This window comes from Olea europaea, chromosome 10, assembly GCF_002742605.1.
Source record: "Olea europaea var. sylvestris chromosome 10, O_europaea_v1, whole genome shotgun sequence".
NCBI lineage: Eukaryota > Viridiplantae > Streptophyta > Magnoliopsida > Lamiales > Oleaceae > Olea > Olea europaea.
Window position 1 is genome coordinate 2,894,465 of NC_036246.1, and position 8,881 is coordinate 2,903,345.

The window sequence follows — 8,881 nt, forward strand, 5'->3', positions numbered from 1 at the left end:
ATTGTGTGGTTAAAAGTAGGAGAGAGAAAAATTTAATTTAATGTAATGAGGAATAATGGGGGCCAAACACATGCAAAATGGAAAATAAAAAATGACATCATGCATAGTAAAATTGGATTCATTTACTATTGCATGAGTAATAGACCTTCATTCCCCTTTTTATTAGAAGTTAGATAAAAGAGAAAGAAAGTTGGGCCGGTTGTGGGCCTTGCTACTGAAGCTAAGTTTTTCCTTATCCGCCCGTTCTTTGACTTGTCCCGAAAAAAAAAAAAAAAAAAAAGACCCATCCTTACTTTTCAAATAACACTTTCAAAAATCAAATTATAATTATTTTCTTTCAAAAATCATATTATAGTTATTTCATAATTTAATAATTAAATCACAAACCCTAATAATCTAATAAATCTACCATTACTCACAGCGCTACAATATCCACCATAATAAATAATAACAATCCAACATACCCACCCACTATAGCTGAGCGATGCCACCGTACCTACCCACCGTAGTCGCGCATTATAAATAATAGAATTACATCATTAGTATTTATACCAATCATAGCTTAAACTCATACAAGACTTTAAGACCCATCCAAGAAAATATCATTGTACTGTACTGCGTGCCCTCGCACCCCCAACCCATTCATCATCCCTGCCAAACAAACAACAATTTAAAACTCACAAGACTGATGTCGAGCCTATTTGATCCGTAAACTTGTGTTCTACTCTATATGAGTCACATGTACAACAATTTACACCTTGACGAATATTCACCTTTTAAGATAAAAACACTAAAAAACATAACTTGGGAAACCATGCCATCTAGGACAATAGATTGGGACACATCCTCTCTAACACCTAGAGATGTTAATGAAGTTCAAGCAATGCTTGAACTATCTATTGTGATTGGCTTTGTCAACATGTTTGCTACATTGTCTGAGGCATGTACCTTCTCTTGTGAAATCGCACATCAATATGCTTAGTTTTGCATAATAAATCTGATTCTTTGTTAAGAAGATGGTGCTCTGACTATTACAATACAGCTTCATTCTATCTTACTTAATCCCAAGCTCCCTGACAAGCCCTCTCAACCACAATAATTCCTTAATTGCTTCAGTTGCTGTCATGTACTCTATTTCAGTTGTGGATAATGTCACAAGTGACTGCAACATTGATCTCCATTATACAGGCCCACTCGCGAGTGTGAAAACATAATTTGTATGGGACTTTATGTCATCCAAGTATCTTGCATTATCTGCATCTACATATCCTTGAATTGAAATATCATCATGTTGTCTTTGAAACATGATCCCACACTCCATTGTACCTCTTAAGCACCTGAAAATCCACTTTTTAGCTCTCCAATGCTCTTTGTCAGGATTAGCCATGTATTTGCTCACCATATTGAATACATGTGCTAGATTTGGTCTGGTACACACCATTGCATACATCAAACATCCAACTACTCTGATCTTCTTATCTTTGTTGATGTCCTGTTAAGAATCTTCCTAATAGGTCCCAAATCTTTCACATCAAACTTACAGTTTAACAAAGGCTTTAATCCGTCTACTCCGTTCATGTTCTTAGCAACAATTAACTTGTCATCCACATACAACATCAACAACAGTCATACTTACAGCGATTGTAGTCAATCTGAATCATGTGAGAGTCGAACTCTTGTATTATTGCTGTGGAGACTACTTAAACCCATATAAAGACTTATTCAATTTACACATAATATTCTCTGTTCAAGGTTCCAAATACCCCTGTGATTATTTCATGAAAATCTACTCCTCCAAATCACCATAAAAGAAATTGCTTTAACTTGAAATCAAAAATGGCTACCATTGGCAAGATAATCCTGAAAGAAGTCTGTCTGACGATTGGAAAGAAAATTTCATCATAATCTACTCCTTTCCTCTGTGAGTATCCCCTTTACTATTAACCGAGCCTTATATCTTTTCAATTCATTTTTTGATATTGTTTCTTTCTTTCTATACACCTACTTACACCCTATCGGTTTCTTCGCCTCTGGAAGCCCCACCAAATCCCAGATATTATTTTTATGCAATGACTCAATTTCCTCCAACATAGCCTTGATCTATTAAATTTTTATCCCGACTATCAACGACATCCTAAAAGGTTATAAGATCGCTATTGCTAGTAATGAGTGCATAGGAAACTGAATCCTCGAATCAATACTTCACTGGTGGTCTGATAGTGCGAAGAGGTCTATTTATGGCAATACTATGATACTGTTCCCCTTATGAGCCAGAACTATCCATTCCTCGAGCATTAGTCTCTATGTCAACATTGTCTAGCTCTACCTGCACCACTTGGTTCTTGCTCTGCCCTCACTTGAACTGAGCTTCTCTTCATCTGGAGAAGCTTTAAGTATGAATGCTTCATCAAAGACTGCATCTCTACTTATCACCATCTTCTTTGCCTTTGGATCCCAAAACTTGTAACCTTTTACATCCTTCACATTGCCCAGAAAAATGCACATCCTTAATTTCAGGTCAAACTTGGATCTCTGATCACTAGATACATACACATAAGTTGGACACCCAAATACTCTCAATCCAAAATAATCGACTTCATTATCTATCCAAACTTTCTCCGTAACTTTCTCATCTAGTGCTGCTTATGGTTATCTGTTTATGACATAACATGTCATGTTCACCGCTTCTCAAAAACTCTTCGGAAGCCCTACTTTCAACCTCAAGCATCTTTCCCTTTCTGCAATTGTTCTGTTCATTCTCTCCGCTACACCATTATGATGTGGTATTTTGGGAACTGTATAGTGTCGCTGAATACCATGTTTCTCACAAAATTTCAGAAACTGTGTACTCTATATCGATGTCTATTTTGAGATAGTTAATTTTTTTGCTCGTCTGGTTCTTTACTTCTGTTTTCTACAATCTGAACTTGACAAAAGCTTCAGACTTGCACTTCATGAAATATACCCAAACTTTTCTAGAGAAGTTATTAGTGAAAGTAATGAAATACTGAGACCCACCTTTGGATGACTCCAAACATCAGAATGCACATAATCAATAATGTCCTATGTCTTGTGCTTTCCTATCTTGAACTGTACTCTGGATTGTTTTCCAAGCAATAGAACTTGCAGAAATTCAACTTACACGATTTTACTCCTTTCAACAAATTCCTCTTGTAAAGCTCAATCATATCACGTTCTCCCATATGCCCTAGTCGTATATGTCATAGGAGAGTGTCATCTAACTTAAATTCTACTATAGCAACTCCACCTATAACTATATTTTTGCCTAGTTTGTAGATATTCCCTACCAATTTTAGACTGTTTATCACAATCATATCCCCTTTCTTCACTGTCAAGGCCCCATACTCTAACTTACAAGAATAGCCATTGGTGTATAAAGTGTCTAAAAAATTAGGTTCTTTCTCAATTCTGGTACATGCTTAACATCCTCCAAGGTCCTTACCACACCATCAAACATTTTAAATTTTATGGACCCATTCCAATGACCTTACATGATGCATCATTACCAATTGGAATAGATCCAAAATCACCCAACTAAATGAATCAAATCAATTTCGGTAAGGACCATAAAATATGAACATGCTGAATCAAGTACCCAAAAGTCATGTAATCTGTTAGAATTAACTATAGACTTTGATAGCATGTCTCCATCTCCAAAATTCGAATCTCCTTCTGCAATACTAGCCAAGTTTGAGGACCTGTCACCTTTCCTTTCATCACCATGCTTTTTATTTGGACAATCCTTCTTAAAGTGACCCATCTGATGGCACTTGTAACACTTAAACATTTTTCTTATTTTGATTCCTGGATTTCGATCTCGAATTCCCTTTGTAAGAACCATCAATGTCCTTCTTTCTCCCACGATCCTGATAGCCCTTTACGATCAATCATTTACCCTATGCACTTTTGCCAGTATGCAGTTTTAGCTGGTTGTAGGCCAACAAGGTTGATGTGACTTCCTTTTAATTCGAGAGTCTTTTTATTCTCACGTCAATGTAGTCACCAGGTGGTCGTATAAAAGAGAAAGAGAGCACAACAACATCATTGCCTTGTCTTCATAATCGAACTTGATTTCAAGTTGCAACATATCACTGATAATTTGATTAAACACATTGGTATGTTGAATCAGATCTGTATCCTTCAGCATCTTGAGCCCGTACAGCCTCTACTTCAGATGCAACCTGTTCGTAAGAGATCTTGACATATCACGACTCTCCAATTTTAGCCAAACCTCCACCGGAGACTTAATGTCTATGACGTGATACATGATCTCATCTGTCAAATAGAGCCAAATTGTACCAACTGCTCGCGCCTCGAGATCTTCCCAATCGGCATCTTTCCAATCAACAAAAAGAAGCAGCGATGAGTACCTTGGGCAGATCGCCGCTATGCAGCTCCGCGCGCTCAATGATGAATATAGGAAAAAGTGGTGGTTGTAGTTGTGAAGTGGGAAGAATGTTCGTGATCAATTATTTGGTTGATTGTGAACAATAAATTAGTTATTTTGTACTCGCGCCTCGAGATCTTCCCAATCGGTATCTTTCCAATCAACAAAAAGAAGCAGCGATGAGTACCTTGGGCAGATCGCCGCTATGCAGCTCCGCGCGCTCAATGATGAATATAGGAAGAAGTGGTGGTTGTAGTTGTGAAGTGGGAAGAATGTTCGTGATCAATTATTTGGTTGATTGTGAACAATAAATTAGTTATTTTGTCATCAATAAATAATATGTGATGAATTATTTGAGATTGTGACCAATAAATTGGATATTTTGTGATGAATAAATAATATGTGATTTAAAATTTGTGACCAATAAATAATACATGATCTAAAATTTGAGTTGTGATTTATAAAATTTATTATTTGTGGCCTATAAATAAATTTTAACCTATAAAATGTGTGACCAATAAATAATATTTGACCTATTATTTTGATAAATTTGTGATTAATGAATAAATTGTGACCTAGTGACCGAGAAATAATTTGTGATTAAATTGTATAGAATTATGACTTTAATATATTTAATTAATAAAATATATGTTTAGTTAAGTGTTTTATAAATGAAAATTTAAAAAATCTATTTGTTGAAGTTTTAAACATTGCTCCTTAGTTTTGAAATGTATCATACTTAATCTCTTATGCATGAATTTATCCAAAAAAAAAAAAAGACCAGATCTTTATTCTTAAGTCGATTTGTCACTCATCGATGTTTACAGATGATATCAATCAACTCTTAAGATACAATAACTACATTCTTGTGTTCGTAGCACTTCAAAACCACAAGAACAATGAACCAAAATATAGTTTTTGTACTCTTTTTTAAAATGAAAGGCAGAATTTTATGTAGAATTTTGGCTAGGAAAATATATTTTATGGTATGCTATGATTACATATGATTGGAATGTAGTAATGGACGTCAAAAGAGTCTTATTTATGAAAAATAAAGGGTGTGAGTGAAGAGATACGCTCCAAAACTCACCCTGGGCTTGTTTACCATTATACATACTATTTTATGTCATCGTAGTTGCCGATTAATTATCACAATGTATATTAATCACAATTACCGATTTTTCCCAACATCCTCAAGAAAATTATGAAGCCATTCTGCTTTTTTTCCGATTTTATCTAAAGGAGTAAACTTATATTCCATCATGGATTGAGCTATACAAGTTGCTTAGATGATTTACAGGACACAGTTCTACATCCATTGATAAACATATAACCACTTGAAGATTTCGAATCCTTTTTATCAGATATCCAATTTACATCGATATATCCTTCTAATGCCGCAGGATATCTGGGTAGTGTAATCTATAATCAACTGTGTGTCTTAAATATTTAAGAACTCGGGTTAATGCCTTTCCAATAGTCATTACTTGAATCACTTGTAAATTTACTCAGGAATGCTGACTACATATGCTATATTCGGAAGCATGTAGTTGGAAATATACATCAAAATGCTTGTGGCGCATGAATATTCCAATTGAAATAGGGAATCACCAATATTCTTTGCTAAGTGTAAACTTAAGTCTACTGGTATCTTAACTGGTTTATCGTAATACGCCATAAATTTATTAAGTATAGCCTCAATATAATGTAATCGAGACAACGATGAACCATCAATTGTCGTATAGATTTTAATCCCTAATATGACATTAGCAACTTCCATATCTTTCATGTGAAAATATTTCGTTAACATTTTCTTAGTTGCGGTAATAACATTTGAGTTATTTCCCATGATTAGCAAATCATTAACATATAGACATACGACCGCAAATTCATTAGATGTGCTTTTGATGTAGAAACATTTGTCACGTTTATTAAGTTTGAAGCCATTTGACAACATAGTTTTGTCAAATTTTTCATAACATTATTTCGGTGCTTCTTAATTCCATACAATGATTTTACAAACTTACAAAACTTCTTCTCCTTTCCTGAAACAACAAACCCTTCAAGTTGTTTCATATATATTTCTTCTTCTAATTCTTTGTTTAGAAATACAGTATTGACATCCATTTGATGTATTTCAAGATTATGTAATGCTGCGATTATAATCAACACTCATATAGATGTGATCCTTGTACAGGTGAATAGGCATTGAACAAATCTAGTCCTTCCTTTTGTCTATATCCTTTGGCTACTAATCTAGCCCTATATGTGTCTATTGATCCATCCGACTTCCGTTTCTTCTTGAAGATCCATTTGCAACCCGAACTTTGTTTTACAGATGGAGTTCAACTAATTCCCAAGTATGGTTATGTATAAATGATTAAATTTCATTGCTAACCATTTCTTTCCAAAAAAGAGCTTCGAGAGTGGACATTACTTCGTTAAATGTCCTTAGATCATTTTTTGATAAGTACGCTAAAAAATCGTTTCCTTCATTTAATGAATTTTTCGCCTTTTACTGTACCTTGGTTCTTCATCTACTTGACAATTTCCATTTTGATGGTTTCCGTTCGTAAATAACATAAGTTCATTTATGTGAACTTACTTTTTTCTCTTTACAAGGAAAGATATCTTCAAAGAAAGCCCCATTCATTGATGGTACCTAATGTATTTCTGATTTATGAAACAAAAATCGATATGCACTATTATTGTTTGCATATCCAATAAAGACATATTGTCTTTGGTCCAATCTTTACTTGTTTATGTTTAGGCATTTGTACCCTTGCTAAACACTCCCATACTTTAAGATAATTATAGAAAGGTTTCTGACATTTCCATAAATCATAAGGAGTTTCAACCTTAATCTTGTGTAGTATTTTATTAAGAATATGATTTGCAGAAAGTATAGATTTTCCTATAAGTTTTGAGGTAAGCCCGATCTTATCAACATTACATTCATCATTTCCTTAAGTGATCGACTTTTACGTTCAGTAACACCGTTAGATTGAGGTAAATATGGTACCTGTTGTTTGATGAATAATTCAAGATTTCAAACAAAATTCTTCAAACAGTGCAACATATTTTACATTTTGATCACTACGAATTATCTTTATTCATTTTTCAAGTTGATTTTTAACTTCAATTTTGTAGTGCTTAAACATTTTCAAAGCTTCATATTTGCTTTTCAACAAGTATATATAATAGTATCTTGTATGATCATCTATGAATGTGATGAAATATTTTTGGCCACATTTTATTTGGACAAACTTTAAATCACATGTATCAGTGTGAATAAGTTCCAAAGATGTCGTGTTTCGTTCAATCGAATAAAATGGCACTTTGACCATCTTAGCCTCTACACAAATCTCGCATTTTTCATTTGTATTAAAATGCATTTGGTAATAAATTTAAATTCATTAACTTGCGTATGGAATTAAAGTTTGTATATTCTAATCTATAATTCTATAAATTAGAAGACTCAAAGAATATAAGTAGAAAAAGATGTTTTATTCATTGAGTTATTTGGTACAATGGTAAAGACTCATCTTGAAAGGTACATCTTTTATATGACCTTTGCCTACATACATATTGTTCTTTGTAAGTATAAATTTATCAGATACAAATACTAGTTTAAAGCCATTCTTGCTTAATGAGGAACCCAACACTAAGTTCTTGCGAATATCCGACACATGAAAAACGTTGTCAAGGCTAAGTTCTTTCCACGATGGTTTCTTTAAAATCACTTTGCCTTGTCCTTCAACCTCTGAATTTAAAAAATTCTCTATGAACAATTTCTTACCATCGGTTGGAGTGTAGGATGAGAGCACTCCTTTATCAGCATAAATATGACGGATAGCACCCGTATCCATCTACCATTCCATGGGATTTTCAACATTGTTGCATTCTGAAATAAAGGCCAACAAGTTCTCATATTTGATATACCATCATATATTGCATCAGATTCGATAATATTTGCTGGGGCTTGCTTCTTAGGTTTGTGACAATTAATAAATCGATGTCCAGCCTTTCCACAATTATAGCAATTGTCCTTGAACTTCTTCGCATTCTTATTATTTCCTTGCTTGAAGGTCTCAACGGAATGCTTTATCTTCTTGTTCTTGTCATTTGATTCTAACACATTAGCCTTAGCTTGTGTTATATGACTTCCAACACGTTTGTCCGACTTTTGGTTATCTTCTTTAATTCTCAAATGGATGATGAGATTTTCAATATTTATCTCTTTGCGCTTATATTTGAGATACTTCTTGAAATCTTTCCACATGGGTGAAACTTTTTCAGTGATTGCAGTCACTTGAAATGATTTACTTAGATACATGTTCTCAATTTGAATATCATGGAGAATAATTTGCAATTGTTGCACCTGACTGACGACCATCTTTAAGTCTAGCATTTTGTAGTATAAGAACTTCATATGATTAACCTCTTAGTTCTAGCATCTTCACTTTTTTATTT